We start from the raw sequence: 21,542 nt of genomic DNA on the forward strand, positions 1-21,542 counted from the left end.
AGTGGGGTTTATCCCAAGAATACAGGATTGGTTTTAACATTCAAAAATCAATGAGTATAATTCACCATATTAAACTAAAAAAGAAAAATTGATCATCTTAATAGATGTAGAAGAAAATTTGACAAAACCCAATTTTCATTTCTGATTTAAAAAACTCTCAGCAAACTAGGAACGCAAGGATACTTCTTCAACCAGATAAAGGGTATCTACACAAAACCTATAGATAACCTCATACCTAATGATGAAAGACTGCATGCTTTCTAAGATCAGGAACAATACAAGGATTTCTGCTCTTATCACTTTTATTCAGTATTGGAGGTTCTGACCAGTACAATCAGGAAAGAAAAGGAATAAAACAATTTCAGATTGGAAAAGAGAAAATAAAACTGACATAATCGTCCATCTATTCCACTTGGTGGAACTGACAAAAAGCTGCCAGAATAAGTGAGTTTAGCAAGATTGTAGGATACAAGTTCAATATATAACAGTCATTTATATTTCTACATTCTAGCACCAAACAATTAAAAATGGAAGTGCAAAAAATATAGAACATTTACAATAGCATAAAAAATATGAAGTTCTTAGGAATAAATCTGAAAAAGGCATGAAAGACCTGTACACTGAAAACTACAAATGACACTGAGAGGAATTAAAGATGATTTAAATAATTGGAGAGATTTACCTGGCTCATGGGTTCATACTGTTAAGACGTCAGTTCTCCCCAAATTGATCTAAAGGTTCAGTACAGTCCAAATAAAAATTTCAGTAGGCTTAAAAAAAAAAAAGCTGAGAAGCTGATTCTAAAATTTGTATAGGAATGCAAAAGATCTAGAATAGCCAAAACAATTAAGTTTTATTTATTTTTTTGTTTACTTATTTATTGCTTTTAGGTAACTTTTGGAGGCAAAGTAGGACTTAAGAAAGGTAGCATTGGTGACCACCCAGAGGGGTGGGATAGGGAGGGTGGGAGGGAGATGCAAGAGGGAGGAGATACGGGGGTATATGTATATGTATAGCTGATTCACTTTGTTATAAAGCAGAAACTAACACACCATTATAAAGCAATTATACTCCAATAAAGATGTTAAAAAAAAAAAGAAAAGTAGCATTGGAATCAGACAGATCTGGACTTAAATCCTAGCTCTGCCCACTTACTATCTACGTTATCTTGAAGATATAACTTTACTTGGGCCTCGGTTTTGCCCATCTGTGAAATGGGTTAATAATACCTCAAGAAGCTGTTGTGAATATTAAATGAAATAAAAAATATTTGAGCACTTAACACAGTGTCCGACATACAGCATGTAGTAAATAAATGTTCCATCGCTAGCTACTATGAAGATACTTCTACATAAATGTAGGAATCCAAAGCCATATTAGATTAGATAATGGTAAGATGCTGAATATATTTTATGATATAATCTTCTGTTTACAGAAATCGTATCACAAAAACCCTTAGTTCAGGGAGGGTCAAACTTGATCCTTTGCTATTTAAAGAAACATGTAGGGTAGCACATTCTAAAATTGAACCTTCTTTAAAGGTGCTTTTTTATTTAGTTCCATAGCCAAGATTTGCTTTGGGGATGGAAATTCATGTTGGCCTGACAGTTTTACATTAAAACAAGCCCCACATTTAAGGGCTAAATAGTTTGGATGACTTGCATTAATGTACCTTTTATACTTTTTGAAGCCATAGCCTTTATACGGGAGTACCATAGTCGAAGAAAAGTTGTAGGTATTTATTTTGTGTGTTTTATCTTAAGGCACATAATTTGTTTAAGTTGGCTAGGAGGACATTCAATTAAAAATTCAGAACACTGAGTGAAATAATCCAGAGAAACAAAGTCTTTTAATTTTATTCATTCAGTTTGTTATTCTCACCCACTAAGGGGTCAGCTAAAATGAAGAGATAATGTTTAATAAAGGACAGCTTTGTCTGACCTGAAGGAAAGAGTTCCAAAGCTAGATTACCTCTTTTGAAGTTGCTTTGAAATTGCTTCCTCATCTTACAATCAAAGTTCATATGCAGCCATTTGATGTTGTTTATTGCATTCCCTTTTTAGCCCATAGGGTTTCAATCTATTTCTGTATAATGATGACTTTCACATGTCATCAGTAGCTTATTGAGAAAGCTTGAGTCCTCTGTCTTCTAGTGATATCCCACTTAGATCTGACATTAAGTTCATTTTTTTCTTTCAAGCTATTTTTTTCCAAATTTCTTGGCTATTGTTGGTGACAACACAAATTTTGGGACCTTCAAACTTAAAATCTTAGGTTCATTTCCTTCTTTCCCTCCCATAGGTAAACAATTGCTAAACTTGTTACTTCTTACAGCTACTTCTCTACAGTGGTACTTGATATAGCCCTTTTCATTTTTAAAATTGCCCATTTAATCCAAGCTCTTAAATGTCAAGTTTGTATTGTAGCCTCTTGTATTGTATTGTATTGTATAGAATTATATTGCAGCCTCTTGGTAGTCTCCCCAGCCCCCATCCTATCTTATCCCCTTCCCCACTGGTCTACACAAAACATAAAATACTTTCCATCAAACACTCTGTAGAGAAGTATTGCTTGGTGAATACGGAAAACCTGATTAAGTAGAAAAAAAGGAATTTAACTGGAATCTCCCTTCCTTTCAGTGATTCTACTTGAAAGGAACGGAGGAGAGCAGAACCTTCAGGTATTGAATCACGACTTTGACAAATACCGAATGGGAGACGTGGCTGGCAAGAGACTGATAATATACGATAGAAACCATTGGAAAGATAAAAGGAGCCATAAAATTCAGCTTCTGCTAGCCATTCTTTCCCTTTTTGCTCTCCATACACCTCAGCTGGGAATCTTTATATGTGCAGTATTTATTTGGCTTGTGTTATCCTGGTCATTATAAAGTTATCTAGGAGGCTAAGAGAGCTGACCAACTGAGAGGGGAAAGCAGTCTGTTCTGACCGTGATGACAAAAGGAGTTCAAGTCATACCAAACATCTTTCTCCCATTTAGAAACATCCTAGTATTTAAGACCTAGTATTTCATTTCTCTGTACTCCCATATTTGTGTTCTCTGTTCTTATCGGGTCTGTGAGATGACCTGCCTATTCCTGCTCTGCAGTAGTTCTGTATATTGTTGCATCTCTAGTGCCTCGAACAGTGCCTAGCACATAGCACATAGGAAGCACTCAGTAAATATTTGATGAATGAATGAATGGTTGTCTTTTTTCTCTGGCAATCCAAACCCATTGCCACTTTCAAAAAATCCACATGAGATTTTCCGATTCCACTAAGTTTCTGTCCATATCAACCTAGTTTTAAATCACTTCATTTTGCACATCCTCTTAGCAATTATTTGTAGTTTGTCCTTGATTAATATACTCTTATGTTACTTTTCACATATTCCTATATCTTTTCTATATATGTTGTATTTTCAACTAAAAGATAATGCGTCAAGTGTTAAATACTGTATGTGCTGTTCAACAATGCCTCATGTGCTGCAGAAAGATAGACCCTCAGTAGATGGGCAGGCTACCTACCTCCTTTTGAAACATATTCTCTGGATCAGTGTGATCTGCCTTGAAAGGGAGTTTAGATACATAGGTTCTGTTTTTTTGTATTTCACTCATATATTGTGTGACTTTGAGCAAATTCATTCCTTCAGTGTTCAGTTTAAGAACAAATTAAGAAAAGAAATAGTTTCCTAAAGAAAAACATTTTAGAGTTACAGAAGCATTTGTATGTTGGTAACATTTCTCCAGAAATATTTAATGTAATATACAAGTCTGGACTGGTCAATTTTAATCTTTCCTTGGAATTTCCATAGAAAAGTCCATGTAGCAGAGACACTGAAATAATGTTATATAGAGAAAATATTAACTATAGAAAGAACCATAGCTTCTTCATAGGGAAGAACCAGAGATAATATCCTGGATTTTTGCAGTATTTAAGCTACTCCTTAGTTGTCTCACAAAGGAATTTAGTGCAGAGGAACACATTCAAGGAATTACTGAGGTTCAGAATAAGACTGTACAAAGTGTAAGAGTGTTTTCTATAATAGTTTCTATAATAGTTTTCAAATAGTTAAATTAAGAGTCATTCATTCTCTGGCCTCTTTCTCCATCTACACTGTCTTCTGGCGACAATAAAGTGCACCCTATACATGAAAGCAATTTCTAACAATGTCAAATAAACAGCAGTTTCTAGGTCATTTCCATTGCTTCCTCCATGAAAATGTACAACATTTAGGTTATTCCATGTATTTCCCCCATGCCCCAAAATTGTTAGGTTGCCAGAGAAAACTGATCAGGTAATGAATTACTGTTTGCCTTCAGGTAGTCATTCTAAGTACATACAAAATCAGACATTAACATGAAAATATGAGGGGAAGAAAAACATCAAACCACAGAATTCAGTTTTAGTTTTACTGACATTTATATACCACACTTCCTGTTTATAATTTCAAAAGTGCAGCCATGCAGTGCTTCTATTAAAAACTGAGTAATTGGGAACACTTTTGAGGATTAAAATGGCAACTTACTCAAAGGAAAAAACCCCCACTAAATTTACTGTTTGTGGAATTGTTATCTTTGTTGTGTAAAAAGTTGAATATTTTTCAAACATCATTTACTAATAGTGTAATTAAAAGGGAACTTGATGGCCTTGTGCCTTTAAAACAAGCAGCCCAGTTGAGAGTCTTAGTTCTGAATTTGACTAGTTGATGGGATAAGGAAACCAAACCAACGCCCTTCTAATCTATATCTATCTGTATCTATATATCTATAAAGGTAATTCTTGCAAACATTTGCTTTTTTCCCCTCATTTTGAGATTTCAGTTGACTGTTGTTATGCATTAATTTACAATTAGTTCTGGCTGAAGGAGGGAAAGGGTAGAAGTGAATACAATTCTTAAATGAAAGGTCCTTTCTCCGACTACTAACTTATTCTATTTGAAGCATAATTGTTTGAGTTAATTTTGGCGATCACTTCAGCATGTGTGTGTGTGTGTGTGTGTGTGTGTGTGTGTGTGTGTGTGTGTGTGTGTGTGTGTGTGTAGAGAGAACACCCAAGTGAGCAGTGGCTGCTAGCTAGACATCAAAATCCATGTTCTCACTTCTTCTTGGCCATACAGATAAGCTTATTCCCAGCCTCCCTTGCAGTTAGTTGTGGACATGTGACTTAAGTTACAGCCAATGGAATGAGAATGGAAGTTATATATACTACTTTGAGTCCCCGCCCCTAAAAACTCCCCTTCCTACGGGCTGAAAGAGAAAAGACCCCCAGGGAGATCTTGGAACTTTGGTGCTGAAAGCTTAGGTACAGAAAGACCTTGAAAACTAAGTACTGAAGTACTTGTTAATTTTAGCAAGAAACAAACTTGAGCCATTATACATTTTGGGGTTGATCTGTTAATGACCATTAGCTTACCGTAATTAATTCAATGTACAAAACTTATATTTGCAGTGTCCTGTGATGTACAACTCCCATGGGCAACATTTACATTGTAATGTATGTAAATGGAATTTCCTGAAGCACAATTAAGAGGCTACAGGTATGTATACATATGGATATATATAAATGTTCCCCCCAGGGGTTGTGTAACATTGTAGCTCTGCCGAACCGCTCCAGCTTCTCTCGTGGGTTTTATTTTGTAGGAGTATCCATTTGTGTGAAGGCGCTTCCCTTTTGTGTTTGTGGTAATAAATTAAGGTGCAATGGATCATCCAACAAGAATCTTAAGGGGAAAATGTATACTTATGAACCACATCAGACCTCTTTGTTAGATTTGTTCAACTGTGTTAGCTACAGACTCTTATAACCTATTACCCTCTGGCATGCATTAGGCCAACAGAGAGTGTTAGGAGCGCCCTTCCCCTCTGCCCGCCAAGCTTACTGCTGTGAGTCATAAAAACTTTGCTGGGCTTCATTTTCCTTTTCTGTAAAATGAGAGCTGGATTATATGACCCCAAAGATCCCTTCACTAAAATTCTACTCTCTATGACAATGTCCATAGCTATTGGTAGAAATAATTGTTAATGTGAATGTTCCTTCAGATTCCAAATTGATACTGTATAGGTGCTTAAAAGTAACTTGAAGTTATAAAAAAGATGTTTAACTTGCACCAGTTCACAAAGAGGCACAACAGAGGTTCTACTCTTCTCCCAAACAAAAACTATTAAATTGAAAAGATTTTTAACTCACTCAGGATATTTTTTAGAGTAATTTTAAAGCACTATGTCACCTCTCTGATTTCTTTACTCAGTTGGTGAACTATCAAACCAATGCAGAATTTGACATTTATTAAAACAATATACCATATTACAAAAAGCCCTAAATAGCAGATTGTGCAGTTGTTCGCTGAATTTAGCTGTTAAAACCTTAAGTTTTACTTCTCCTAATAGTATACTTACGTTCTACTGTTTCAACGTAATAACAATTAATACTATAACAAGTTCAAGATCATGGCAAAATCATCAAAGTCATAGTTACTTTTGTCATAGTTAACTAAGTCATATATGACTTAGTGCTAAATCACATTTTTGTTATAGCTGACAAAAATGAATCTACCTATTTGTCTGCTGGTAGGGATTTAATCTCATGGATTTCAGCTTTGGTTAAAACTAAAAATATACATTATCCAGACTTGATGCAGGCATGGAATTGGCTTTAATTCACATTCTTTTGCTTTGGGAGAGCTGCAGAAATATGGACCTTGCTCAGGGATGATGCTATTTTAGATAGGAGAAAGGACAGGCTGTATATCATTGTCCAAAGTAGAGTTTTTACGTTAAGAGAAAGCCATGTATAGGCTGGAGTAGAGATGAGAAGAAGAAATCACAGTAACTTTTTTTTCCCCAAAAGGAACAAGACAGAGAGCTTGCAATAGTATTTTGAGTACCAATAGGCAAGTATGGATTCTAAATATCCTTAGATAATTGCAGAAATTAGGAAACAGTTTTTAATATAAACGCATAGATAAATAAATTTTGGTATATCCGTATGTTGGAATGCTCTGCAGATGTTAAAAACATGTTTTCAAAACATAAAACAACATGAGAAAATGATCATTATGAACTACAAATCCTTTATTGCTATCAAACAGGAATCAATCTTATTCTTTCCAACGTCTGTAGCCTTCCTCATGCCATTTCCTCCCCACCCCCAGTATAAATAAGAGCATAATGGAAGAAAGGTTTTAAGGAGAGATGCACAGACAGTGAATTTTAAAGCTTGAAGGGATTTCAGAGATCATTTAGTCAAAATTCATCGTTTTGCAAAGGAAACTGACAATGGAAAATTAAATGTCTCACTTAAGGTCTCAATATCAGCATTGCTACTTGCCAAAACCTGGGTTTCCTTGATCCCCAAATCTGGCACATTTTACCTTATACTGTTAACATGCTACATCTGAGGTTGGGTCAGACCAGATTAGAGAGAGTACTTTTGGAGAGGGTGGGTACAGGGCACAATGGTAATGGAATGGTAATGATCAGAGTCATAAAATATCTGTGGAGATCATCTATTTCCTAATAATTCTAAATCTTTAACTTTTTTCTTACTCAGTACTGCTTTAAAAATTGTTGGGGGAGAACTCAGATTATTTCTTTGTCTCACATAAATAACACTAAGTAATAAAAGTGACTAGATTACAACTTATGACTTTTACTTATTTGTTCATTTGCTTTTGTCTGTCTCTTCCACTAGAATGTATCTTCCAGAAGGGCAGGCCTATATCTTTTTGCTTACTCCAACTCCCTTCTAGCAAGTGTTTGACACATAAAAGATGTTCAATAAGTATTGGTGAGTGAATTATTAAATCATAACTACTACAAAGCAGTAATCCTTATTTGCTTTGGCTCGATTTCTTCTGGAGGTTTTCCCAAGTTTTGTGATTCCATCACCGTTCTCAATTAATTTTAGAATTGGGTGAACGTGCTCTATTCTTCATATGCTCTGAAGTTCATTCTAGCACAATTGAACTGTTTTATAATATTAATATAATATTAATTTATTAATCTTAAACTCTTGTGCCAAATTTGCTAAATTTGGGAATGACCTTGATCTGTAATTTTATTTAGGTTTTTATCCACAGATGAATGTGTAATTCACCACCATGAATTAGTGGTGTGCATGTGAAATTAAACTGATGATGAGTCAGGAGGCAACACTGTTGGGTGAGCAAATTTGGAAATAGGAAAAAAGAGATGGTAATACCTTGAAAAATAGAAGTATAAGGCTGAAATAAGTATACATATAAACTTCTATCTCAAATTAAGTGTAAGTTTCAAACCTGATAAAAAGAAGTAACTAATATTTTGAAGAGTGGATTTTTCCTTAAAGGTAAGATATTAAAATAAAAACAAAGCAAAACAAAAACACTGAGCCTAAATTTAAACATTAATCTCAATTTTAAAAGGTAGGCCTCATACCTTTTCCTCCTTAGGTTTATTTTCAATGCAAATATATGTAGAGAATTAAAAGAGATATATTTTTTTTAACAGCAAAATTTTTACCAGATGAAGAAGCTTAAAAATGTTGGCCTTGTAGTCTATTTCTAGGAATTCATCCTAATTTAGGAAATAATCTGAAATGCTAAAATAGATTTATGCATAAAAAGTTCAGAGCAACATTATTTATAAGAAAGTAAGGAAAATAGCTTAAATGACCACTTAAGGAAACACTACTCCACACAAGGATCATTATGCAGCCATTGAAAATGTTTTTAAAGAGTTTTAAATAACTTGAGGAAACATTTCTGATAAATCGTTATGAAAAAAAGACAGTGTGCTCAAGCAAACAGTTTAAACTTCATAAGCTTAAAAAACTGCGTGGAAATATGTCAACCAATAGTCAGTTACCTCTAAATAAAGGAATTATTGGTTATTTTTTTCTTGCTGTCTCTTTAAAAAATATTTTTTCTTTATTTTATTTAAACATATTTTCAAATTTTTCTTCACTTACATGTACTACTTTTATAATCAGAAAAAGAAACCTATTACTTGGCATAGATATGTGTTTATGTCCCAATGATGTGTTTTCAGTATCATCATGAGTATAAATATTGTTGCCCAAAAGAAAAGTTTGATATTGATTTAAATCCAAATAATGGAGTTTCCAAAACAAACACTGGTACATATCCTATAACTTGTAAAATTATAGTGGTTTAGTATAATTTATTAATTATTTCAACATAGCAGGCTCTTAGTATGTTCGTTGATGATGAGATGGTTAGAGAAGGGATACCTCAATTCATTTACCAAGTTCCTTGAATCTGTCAGTTAGCAACTCTCCCACCAAGAGATTAATGATATAGTCCTATGTTAAAAAGTTGTCCATAAAAATCTCCCTTAGTTTGTGTGGTGCACTTTTGCAAACTATTATTTTGTACTTCAAAAAGAACAGTCTCTTAAGTGCTAATTTTTTACAGACACAAAAGGGAGAAAAAATGATTCTTACCTTGTTTATATTGGCCAGCTATGAGCTTCAAGTAAGATTCTGTGATCTGTAAACCACCAGTAAAAAAGGTTTCTTGTGGAAATAACTGGCAACAATACTTACCTTGTAAGGTTGTTATGTTTTAGAAATCATGTATGTAAAGTACCCAGCATAGTACATGGCACCTAGGCATTCAGTAAATGGTGGCTATTATAATAATACAATATATAATATTACTATGACTTATTATCTGTTATATATAGGTTGAGTTGAAAAAATATGAAGTGCAGTCTATTTAAAAACATTATTCTAGACTTTCAGATAAAGATGGGGAGTGAAGGCTGATCACAAAATCTTCCTTTCCAAATACTTTACCAAATAGTTTGCGCGAAACAAAGAACAGTAAAAACTTCTTTAAAAACCTTACCAGGGACTTCCCCGGTGGCGCAGTGGTTAGGAATCTGCCTGCCAGTGCAGGGGACACAGGTTTGAGCCCTGGTCCGGGAAGATCCCACATGCTGCGGAACAACTAAGCCCGTGCGTGACAACTACTGAGCCTGTGCTCTGGAGCCTGCGAACCACAACTGCTGAGCCTGAGTGCCACAACTACTGAAGCCCGTGCGCCTAGAGCCCATGCTCCACAACAAGAGAGGCTACCGCAATGAGAAGCTTGCACACCGCAACGAAGAGTAGCCCCTGCTCGCAGTAACGAGAGAAAGCCCGCGTGCAGCAACGAAAACCCAAGGCAGCCAAAAATAAATAAATAAATAAATTTATAAAAACATTACCAGAAGCAGCGAGAAAAAAGAAAAGTCTGCAACCTAAGCCAATGAAAGCCAAAAAAATACTATTATTTCAAAATAAATAAATAAATAAATTTGGATCAGCAAGAAACGAAATAAGCATGGCTGGAAATCAAATTCTCACCAAAAGAAAAGACTGGCAATCCCAGCACATTCCCTAGTCAATTCATCAAGATGATTATGCCTTGTCTCCTCTCTCCTAAATCTCCCACATTTCCCTGCTCCTCACTTCAAACTCTCGTTTCATTGATAAACAGAAGCTATCACAAGAGAAACTCCTTTTTCCCACGTTATACCTATCAACCTGACTTCATCTGTACTCATATATACTCTCCCTTTATAAAGGGTCAACTCTCCCTGCTCTTATCTAAGGCAAGCCCCTCTACTTGTACCCTGGATCCCATCTTTTCTTGTATAGTCAAGGATTGTGCTCCTGTGATTACCCCCTCCATTTCCTGCATCCTCAGTTTCTCTCTCTTTACTAGATTATTCCAATCAGTAAACATACTGTAGTATTTCCTTCTAAAAATACCATCACCCTAGACCTCATATACTCCTCCGCTTACTTGGTGAGTAGGAGCCCATTTTTTCTGCTCCCTTTTATAACAAACTTTTAAAAGGTTGTCTGTACTTGGCAGTTTCCACTTCCTCACCATACATCATCTCTTCAGTCCATTCCAATTAGGATTATTGTCTCCATAGCTCCACCTAAACTGCTCTTGTTGAGATCATCAGTTACCTTCTTGCCAGATCATTTTCCTTTTCCCAAATGTTTGGGACTCCCGGGCATATTCCTCACCCTTTTTTTTTTCACCATAATATTAATTTCCCCCTCAGTCGTCTTATCCAATTTTTCTGATTTTAAATATTGTCTGTGTTCTTAGGACTCCTGAAATTTGTATTCTATCCCTAATACCTTTGTCGAGCTCCAAACCCATATCTACCAACTCCACTCAGATGTCTAATAAGGACTGCAAAGTTAACTCATTCAAAACAAACATATTGATTTTCTTCTCCCTCTCAATTTACTTCTCCCCAAGTTTCCCCCATGTCAACAAGTGGCATTATTTTCATCCAGTTGCTCAAGACAAAAACCTAGAAGTCATTCTTAATTCCTCTTTGTGCCAGTTATTAGGCTGTTATCTCTTAGTAATAAACCATTCCACACTCTGATGCTGGGACTGGGACTCTCTCTGCAAGCTACATTTCTATACTTTGCCAGCTGAATCCTTGCTACAGTCTGTCAGTAAGCGACATTAGAAAAAAAGACTAAAAGTCAAGAAGAGGGAAAAGGAACTTGCTCCTCCTTGTTGGCTTTCTGCACCTGCCAGCATTGCCCCAGTTATGGACCTTCACCCTCACAGCAGCAGTTAGCCCCAAATTTCAACTATTTTCCACTTTCCTAGAACCAGCCCCAGCATCTCTCTCAGAGGCACCAGCAGCAAGTGGGCAGCACCCCCTGCCCCAGGTCAGGGTTCCAACTCTGCTGGGTCTCCTCTCCTAGCCCCGGGGTTCTAGTAACTTCACGTCTTCCCAAGTTTATCCAGGACTAGGTTACTTCCTGAAGTTATTATATTATCTCAGTGCTCCCCTTTTCCTTTTTCAGTTAGACAACACCTGTTTGACCAATTCTTTATACTCAATTTATTGCTGTTGAAATACTTAGCAGCAGCCAGAGTGACTCCTCTAAAGCATGTATCATCTCCTTGCTCCTCATCACTGTTGGAACAAAATTCAGCCTCCTCTTTCGGGCCTTCGGCCCCTTTTGTGACCCGGCCTATCCAATTTTCTAGTCTCACCTCTCACCAGTTTCTGATCACTCATGCAGCTCTAATCATTCTGTCTTGAACACACCACTTTTCCACTGCAGGGCCTTTGTACTTGCTCTTCTCTACATCTGGATTGCCCAGGTCTTTGCCTATCTCACAGCCTCGTTCCATTCATGTTTATTCTCAAATGTCATCTCGGAGAGGCCTACTCTCACTGCATCATCTAAAATGCACAATTCCCCCCCACCTCCATTTCCTTACCTGGGTTTCTTATTCTCACTACCTGACTTTGTTATGTTTATTTCTCCCTCCCCTATTCTCAAGTAAAAAGTTTCATAGCTTCACATAAAGGAAGGGATGTGATCTTATTTACCACTGGTGCTGGCACTCAATAAATTCCAGTTGACAACTGAATTTAATAAGTGAATGCAGAAGAAAAGTGGACCAAAGTAATTGCAAATAAGATAATATGTAAGTTAGACAAAGACAACATGATATAGCCTAATTCAGCTCCTTGAGTACATAATGCAACAAATGAATCAGAAAAAGCACTTAAAGATTTAACAGAAGAGAATTTCCACAAAATCATACAAGAACTGAATCTGCAGAATAAAATGTTCAAAGAAAAATGGACATATACTATTCATATCAAGGCATATACTGGTTAAGCTATTAGCCATGAAGAATGAAGGAAAAACTTCAGACCTCCAGGCCGAAAACTAAATAACTTATCAGAGGGAGGAAATCATGCTGGCCTTAGACTTCCTCTAAGCAATATTCAAAGCCAGAAAACAAAGGAAAAATGTTTGCAGTCTTAAGGCAAAGCCAGCATGACCCCAAACTATGATATCTAAGTAAGTGACATTCAGAAATTGATGAAAAAGGCAAACATAACATCCACGAATCCATGTAAAAAAAAAAAAAAACTATTTAGTGAAGAGCAGATAGCTAAGTGATGAATCAAAATAAATAAGTAGGAATTGAGAACTGAGGTGTGTTGCGACCACTGGATTTTAAAATAGAGATCAAGACCAAATGACCAAAGGAATTAAGGTTGCAAAACAGAAACATTAAAACCTTCACTTTAAAAAATAATGACATAAATAAAAATATATCCTTTTCATAGCAGAGTCAACTTGCATTTCTAAATTGGAAACATACAGATAAAAAAATCTCCAAACTCTTAATTTTTTAAACTTTGGATATTTTAGGAAATAAGATCTCTTGCGGCGAAGAAACATTTTTCTAGAGTTCAGCAATTCCTTCAGCTTATCTTACTACTACCAAATTCAAATAATTTTAACACTTTAAAAATTTAAAAAGTATGCACATTCTCATCTTAAATAAGATTATCTTATTTGTATAAGTGCATAGAAATATGCCTACCACGATGGTCACTTAATATTGATGATAAAATCTGGGATCTGAGGAGATTTAAAAACCTTCCTGTAACTTTCTATATTGTTTGAATTATTTATAAATGAACATGTATTGTTTTTATGAAACCAATAAAAACACTATCCTTAAAATACTATTATATACAACAATGTGAATATACTTAATACTACTGAACTGTACATTTTTAAATTGTTAAGATGGTAAAGTTTGTTATGTGTTTTTTTTACCACAATTAAAAATAAAAAATACTATTATAAAAATTATGATATAAAATAGGTCCAGCCATTATGGCTTTACAGATGGATTTTGACTATCCCAAATTCTCCTCAAATCAATTTTTTCCACCAAAGATTACCCCTCAAATTATACCCTTCACATAATACTCTGTACTTGCTTATACCTTATCTAATTTAATTTTAGAAACAGAGACCATTCACTGGCAGACATTGTTATAAGTATGCAAAATGAAAAGATGCATGTAAAAAGTAACTAATATGTTGTATTACTCTATTAAATATCTTAGTGTTATTAAAATGTAAATATATGTCATTTGATTTACATATTTTGGTGGAAATCTTTTAATGATTTTTTTTCTGATTGTTAAAATATGTGCCCATTTTAGAAAATATGAAAAAGGTAAAAATTACCATAATTACATAATATACTTTGGTATATTTTTTCTCCCAACCCTTGAGGAGAAATAGTTTTATAACCTAAAAGATTTATCTGTACATTAAATTAGATATTAGTGTTTCTCTGTGGCATTAAGTATTTTTAGTGGTTGCAAAAATTCCATTAGATTGATGTACCATGGTTTATTTGATCCCTCCTTTACTACTGAATATTCAGATTGTCTCCTCTCTATAGGTGCTGTAATGACCATATATAAATCTTTGACTTCATATCTGACTAATTTTTTTAGGATTGGTTCCTGGAAGTGGAACTACTATTATCAAAGATTTGGACATTTTTGACTCCAGAAAAGTAATATAGTAATAGATGAGTTTGTAAATTTCACTGCATTCTTAGCAACACTAGCTGTTAGCACTTCTTTTCTTTTTTTCTTTTTTTAACATCTTTATTGGAGTATAATTGCTTTACAGTGTTGTGTTTCTGCTGTATAACAGAGTGAATCAGCTGTACGTATACATATATTCCCACATCCCCTCCCTCTTGCGTCTCCCTCCCACCCTCCCTTGTCCCACCCCTCTAGGTGGTCACAAAGCACCTAGCTGATCTCTCTGTGCTATGCTGCTGCTTCCCACTAGCTATCTATTTTACATGTGGTGGTGTATATATGTCAATGCAACTCTCTCACTTCGTTCCAGCTTACTCTTCCCCCTCCCCACGTCCTCAAGTCCATTCTCTACATCTGAGTCTTTATTTCTGTCCTGCCCCTAGGTTCTTCAGAACCACTTTTCTTTTTCAGATTCCATATATATGTGTTAGCATACGGTATTTGTTTTTCTCTTTCTGACTTACTTCACTCTCTATGACAGACTCTACATCCATCCACCTCACTACAAATAACTCAATTTCGGTTCTTTTTAAGGCTGAGTAATATTCCATTGTATATACGTGCCACATCTTCTTTATCCATTCATCTGCTGATGGACACTTAGGTTGCTTCCATGTCCTGGCTATTGTAAATAGTGCTGCAATGAACATTGTGGTACATGACTGTTTTTGAATTATGGTTTCCTCAGGGTATATGCCTAGTAGTGGGATTGCTGGGTCGTATGGTAGTTCTATTTTTAGTTTTTTAAGGAACCTCCATACTGTTCTCCATAATGGCTGTATCAATTTACATTCCCACCAACAGTGCAAGAGGGTTCCCTTTTCTCCACACTCTCTCCAGCATTCATTGTTTGTAGATTTTTTGATGATGGCCATTCTGACTGGTATGAGGTGATACCTCATTGTAGTTTGATTTGCATTTCTCTAATGATTAGTGATGTTGAGCATCCTTTCGTGTTAGCACTTATTTTCCATCTCTGTCAATCTGATGGGAAGACTCTTTCTGTAATTTAGTTTGATAAAGTTGCATTTTTGCTGATACACTCATATTAATAACTTTACTATTTCAAGGACTTATAATTCTTTGTCTTCTCCATGATGCTTAACAGAGCCTTGCTAAGATACAGAAGAAATGTATTTTTTAATTGGCTTTGGCAGCATTTCTTTTAAAATACATTATATCTTGAACACATAGAAAGGTGAAGAAGAATAACATCAGAAAGGATCCAAATTATTTTACTTAATAAAAAGTAAGATTGTATTCAATTCTTTTTTTTTTTTTTTGTATTCAATTCTTAATGTAGTCTTAGAGCATTATTACTATCAGCCAGCAATATCATATTTTATTTATTGAATTTATTGAAATCATATTGAATTTATTGCTTAATGTGCCATTTTTACTACAGCACTTTTCAAAATGCTTCAAAATGCTTAGTCTATAAGGTTAAGAAAAACATTCACTAGATAACTACTTTGAAATAATTTCCTCAACTCTGCCTTCATTCAAGAGGCCTAAAAACAGACTGGCCCACTTCCAACTTTCTTTCATGTTATCTTTGCTATGAAGTCATTCTATAGATAGGTTAATAAGCATTCTGGCATACAGAAAAATAGTTTCTGTAAAACTATATGGCATAGTTTGGCTGGGGTTGTTCCTCCTTCAGAACTGCATTACGTAACTTTAAAGTGTTTACTTAAGCTCCTTTGGGCTGCCTCCATGGTAGCTATGAAGTCACTGAGAATTAGGAACAGTTTGGGGCCTGATAACAAAGTCTATTAGTTTAATGTGAACACTTTGTCAATTTTTTTTTATCACTGCCATATAAGGAACTTTAAAAACAAGGATATTAATTCATTTTATTTTTTTAAAAGTTTGCTACTTCAAAAATCATTAAGAAATACACACAAAAAGGGTTCATAAATGTACATTTGCTCATTACCTAAATGTACTTATTTTAAAACCCATACTCTATAGCATGAATTCACAGTGTGATTTTGACTCATAAATAATTATGCAAAATTACTAAAATGTATAGAGCACAGCCTTTAGGAGAGTATGAATTATTAAAATGGCCTAAGCACTATTTCTATCTGTAAGTCATAAAGGAAGTTTTCTATGAGAACATCAAAGATATATAAATTATAATAATATCAGCTTTGAGAGAATTTAAAAAGATACTAGGTTATAAGATTATTTTATCTTGATTACACAGAGAAAGGTAGTATCTTCAGTTCCTTAGATAGAGAACTCTTGAGCTCCTTTACCAACTAAATAAGAATGTGTCATGCAATGTGCATTGTACAAGTGGGAGAAGAGTCATTCAGATTTTGTATGTTAATAATCAAGTGTTATATCACCTCAAAGAAACATGCAAATTCTTACAGAATACCTAAAATCTCAACCATCACTTTAGAATTACTGACTTTTATGAATCAACAAGCCCAAGTAAAGTCAAGATCCTGACATCTGGGACTTCCCTGGTGGCGCAGCGGTTAAGAATCCGCCTGCCAATGCAGGGGACACAGGTTCGAGCCCTGGTCCGGGAAGATCCCACGTGCTGTGGAGCAACTAAGCCTGTGCGCCACAACTACTGAGCCTGTGCTCTAGAGCCCACGAGCCACAACTACTGAGCCCGTGTGCCACAACTACTGAAGCCCACGTGCTCTAGGGCCCATGTGCCACAACTACTGAGCCCACGTGCTGCAACTACTGAAGCCCACGCTCCTAGAGCCCATGCTCTGCAATGAGAAGCCACCGCAATGAGAAGCCCCCGTGCCGCAACGAAGAGTAGCCCCCACTCACCGCCAACTAGAGAAAGCCCGCGTGCAGCAACAAAGACCCAACGCAGCCAAAAAAAAGATCCCGACATCTAAAAACATGTAATCCTTTAAATGTCATTTTGTTTTAATTATGTAACATGAGTTTATTATAAAATTACTTACAGGAATAATCTTGATAGCATTTTGTTTTTTAACTTTGAGAAGTCATTGATGGCCTTGCCAATGATCTAGTGAGGTCCAAAGTCAGGGACAATTCAAGGAGGGAATGGAAGAACTTTTAGGACCTGATTATCTCCTTGAAGGTGCAGCCACTGTGGGTGTCCTACCTAGCTTGGGAGAGAGAGAGGTGTCTGTGTACAGGAGGCCTGACCTGGAGGGGAGGGAATGGTCATGAGGGAGAAAAATGGGGGACATTTATGAGACTGCCCACTCAGATTGGCTCTCGATTTGCTTTGCTGTAATGATGCAATGTTTGGGTTTTTATATTCCATTCTAATATCAAAAAGAGGATATTTATTTGGTTTCTTATGTTTAAACATTTTTCGTATACAATATATTGTTTATACATCTATTTATCTGAAGTTAATATGTGTGGTGATTTTAAACACATGGCAAGTTCTCTTCCCATTAAAAGGTAGAGTCTGATTCTCCTGTCTAGAATTGGTATGGCATTAGTGATTTGCCTCTAACGAACAGAATGTGGATAGGATGCCCCAGACTTCTACGCTTAGGTCATAAGTGATACAGTTTTACCTGGCTCTCAGTCTTGGGACCCTTGGAGCCCAGAGCCCTGTGGTGAGGAAGCCCACACCACAAGGTGAGGCCATGTGCAGGTGTTCTGGCTGAAAGCCCTAGCTAAGGTGCCAGCCATACATGAGTACGGATTGCTAGGCGTGGAAGTGAACACGCCTTCGGATGATGCAAGCCTTCAGCCTATGAGCTGCCCCAGCTGACTCCCAGTGGACTGGAAACAATCTGTCTGCAGAGCCCTACCCATACTGCATATTCATGAGCAAGTAATGTGTTTTAAACCACTAAGTTTTAGGGGTGGTTTGTTTTGTATTTGAGTCCCTGCTTCCATTAAATCTCTAGCTCAGGTTAGCTGTAACAACTAGGAACACTTTCCCTCCACTTTTCCTTGTTTCCCGAGCTAGACTGAGATCTTAGCACCTCCAGGTACTAATTGTGGATGATTAAGTGTGGTTTTGAAGTGCTGTTAGGAACAAAACCCACCATTATGGGGACCCATTCTAGCCAAAGTCCTTTTCCTTGAAGGCTTAGTGGTTGAGCAGGGGAAAAAGAAAGCTTGATGCCCTCCATCTCTCCTTTTCTTCTTCACTAGGTATCCCTAGTTTTAAAAAAGAGGGGAAAGCAAGATTTAATCTTCTCCTGCCCTCATCTCCCTTCTGAATTCAAATCTTTGGAAAGGTGCTTTCTTTTTCACTGAAAAGGTACACAGCCTTTTCAGTCTTATAAAGGGACCAAACCAGCCACAGCTTTTCATTCCTTATGAAGGAAGCAAAACAGAGTTCCTCCTCCTGAACCGAGGCCCACGTCTCCTCCCTCCCCAGACCAGAATGGGGATGGATCCCTTGCTCTGGCCTCACCAGCCAGTCACTTTCCCATCCCACCAACTCTTTCAAATTACCTTTCTTGAATCACTTTTTTCTCTATCCCCACTGCCACTAGGTACACAGCAGTGGTTCTAGTTGATTCTTACTTAGATCACAGGATATTTTATTTTCCATCTTCCAGTTTCCAGGACCCCAACTGGTGTAATCTTTTCAAGGACCTGTAATCTTTTCATACCTGACCATGCATTTCCATTAAAAAAAATCCTTTCATGGTTCTCCCTTTCCTGCAGGTTTCAATCCTGAGGCCCAATAGTCATTTACTCACAAAGCAGCATAAACCCTTGAAATTGTATGCAAAATTGTAGTAGAGGTCTATAGGTGCATTTTTTTTCCTGGAGAGAGACCAGATTGCTTTCCCTAGGTTCTCAAAAGGGTATGTGTTCCCCCAAAAGATAAAGACTTGCAGGTCTCAGGCTAAAGTCCAAACTCCCCAGCATGGACTACAAAGTCCTGTGTGACCTGGCCATTCTTCCAGCCTCCTTTCTTTCCCTTCTCTTTACCCCTTTCACATCCCACCCATTCTTACTTGGCTGTAGTTGTTCACTACAGGCCTTTGTACATGCTGCTTTGCTTGCTCAGCTTGGGAAATCCTTTCCTCTCTTCTTAGCTGGTCTAACTTTTGCCCATACAGGAAACTGCCTTCTTTCTTTTAAGAAGCACCTCAGGCCATGCTACCTACAGAAAGCTGTGCAGGCTACGCAAGCTGGGTGTGAACTCTTGCCTCCCTGAATCCAGCCTAGCAATTGCTCTTTTAGCATCTACCTCCTGGATTTCCAAACTGGGGTGGGGGGTGGGGGGTGGGAGAAAAGATAAAACGTAAAGTAAAACCTGTAAAACAAGCAGTGACTAATAATTGTGCAGCACTTATACAGAAGAAGAACCCCAGGCTGTAGTATACATTTTTGTAGTGCTTTCTTGGGAGGGTGAGATTGGGTAGTAAATGTGTAGTTTATAGTTCCCTCAGAGTGTTGATGATAAATACAACACGCACCTTCCTGTTAGAGAATATCCTATACGAATTTTCAACATCATCCAGTTTTCCTTTATTTTATGCCCAGCCACCAAATGGTGTTATGTATTTAACAAATACTGAAATTAATAGTTCTGATGTTCTGCCATCTACTAGGACTGCTGGGTCATTAATCTGAATTATTTCTCCTTGGTTCACGCAACACCACCCAAAAAAGACGGTCTAACATCATGATGTGTCCTTAAAATTCTCCATCTACCCAGGAAGATGTTCCAACTTTTTGAGATAAACCGTGTACTAAGTCTTTTCGTGAGACCTGCTTTGTCTTACAGCACAGGCTTTAAGTCAACCCTTTACTCTTTCAAAAAGTTAAGTCTTTTAATTGTTGCCTCGAAACAGAGCTCTTTGCCTTTCTTGGGCGGACGGATCTGAACGAAGTGTATTTCCCTGCTACTAACGCATAAACTTATAAATAGCGCTTACCGCGCTGAGTCACCAAAACCCGGAGTTTCCCCAAATAGCTTATAACGACTGCTGGAATCGAGTCCTCCAGAGCGGTGACAGGCTCCTATCACACACCCGCGAGGCTGGACCCTAGGCGGGTCCCCAACCACCCAGCTCCCGGAGAACGCGGGCAAAGCCACCTATTGCCAGCTAGGAGTTGAGTGTCGGACCTTTTGAGCGCGGATGGCGCTCTCGGGACGCGGCCGGACTTGGCCTTGACCGCTCAGGGGCCGTCTCCGCCCCCTCCGGAGCTGGGAGCCGCAGGGGGCCGGCACAGGCCTCCGCCCTGCGCCGCCTGCTCACACAATGGGGCGCGTCGGGAGAGGACGGCCTCGGCACCCGCTCTGGTCCCAGGCCCGGGACTATGGGCAGCTGGGGAAGCAGCCAGGAGCTAAGGCGATAACGAAAATCTCCGTCTCCCCTCTGCCCACTCTCACACTTCGAAATGGCTGCAGCCGCTGGTTTGGGGGCTGGGGGAGCAAGGATGGGGGAGGGAGCGGAAGTGCCACCCCCTGCAGTCAGGGGATAGTGACGTCACCCCTACTGTCGGCCTGTAGCGGGGGCGTCTGCCCGTCACGTGACCCCAGCCCCCCCCGACTCGCAGCCGAATCCCGCGCGCGCGCGCTCCCTCCCCCAACCCCTTCTCCCCAACTTTCGCCCTCCCCGCTCCAGCAAGGCTGTCAACAGCGCCAGCTCCGCCCCCTCCCCCGCGCCCAGTGTAACCGCCACGGCGACGCGGCGGGCGCTCGCGCTCAGGTCAGGGCTCCTGGAGGAGAGCATGCCTTATGTCCTCACCTAGCCCCCAGTTGACGGCGTGCTGGGTGCGTGGGCACCGGAGCCAGGGTGTGCGGTGGCGTGCGGCGACAGCGCTTCTCCGTTCAGCCCTCCCACAGCAACCGCAGGACGAGGTGGAGACGCCAGGTCCGAGCTCAGAGGGGGCGAGTTGTGCTCAGCAGCCTCCAGGTCCTGGCACGTCTCCGCTGGGGGTCGGCCCCCAGGCGGGAGCGGCAGCAGGGAGCCCGCCGTCGACCCCCTGCCCGGAGGCGCGCGCCTCCGCGGCGCTCCCGCCTCCACTCTCCCTGCCGCCTGGGCGGCGCACGCTACTCCTGGCTTCCTCGCGGGCCGCGGCGCGGCCGCGGGCTGTACGACGGGGGCAGGCGCGGACCATCTCCTTGAGCCCCCTCGGCCACCCCGCCGTGCACTGCTGGGGTTCCAGATTGGGTGGCTGTCACTGCTGCGCCTCG

General features: G+C 38.5%; 2 long non-coding RNA genes across 5 annotated transcripts in view; one reads left to right on the plus strand and one right to left on the minus strand.

Annotated features, from left to right (window-relative positions):
* LOC309647305 overlaps positions 1-17,761 on the plus strand; it is a 34,553-nt gene extending 16,792 nt beyond the window's left edge. The window contains exons 3-5 of one of the 4 annotated variants that reach the window (XR_014255936.1): positions 2,640-2,680; positions 5,451-5,538; positions 16,824-17,761. This is a non-coding gene — a long non-coding RNA (uncharacterized lncRNA). Of the gene's footprint in view, positions 1-2,639; positions 2,681-5,450; positions 7,644-7,691; positions 9,847-16,823 lie in introns of those variants that run through there. The other 3 variants (XR_014255938.1, XR_014255937.1, XR_014255939.1) reach the window with 3 other exon arrangements.
* LOC309647301 overlaps positions 1-21,542 on the minus strand; it is a 144,171-nt gene that overhangs the window by 121,971 nt on the left and 658 nt on the right. The window lies entirely within an intron of this gene.

The sequence above is a fragment of the Balaenoptera physalus genome, assembly GCF_965194825.1.
Source record: "Balaenoptera physalus genome assembly, chromosome: 18".
NCBI lineage: Eukaryota > Metazoa > Chordata > Mammalia > Artiodactyla > Balaenopteridae > Balaenoptera > Balaenoptera physalus.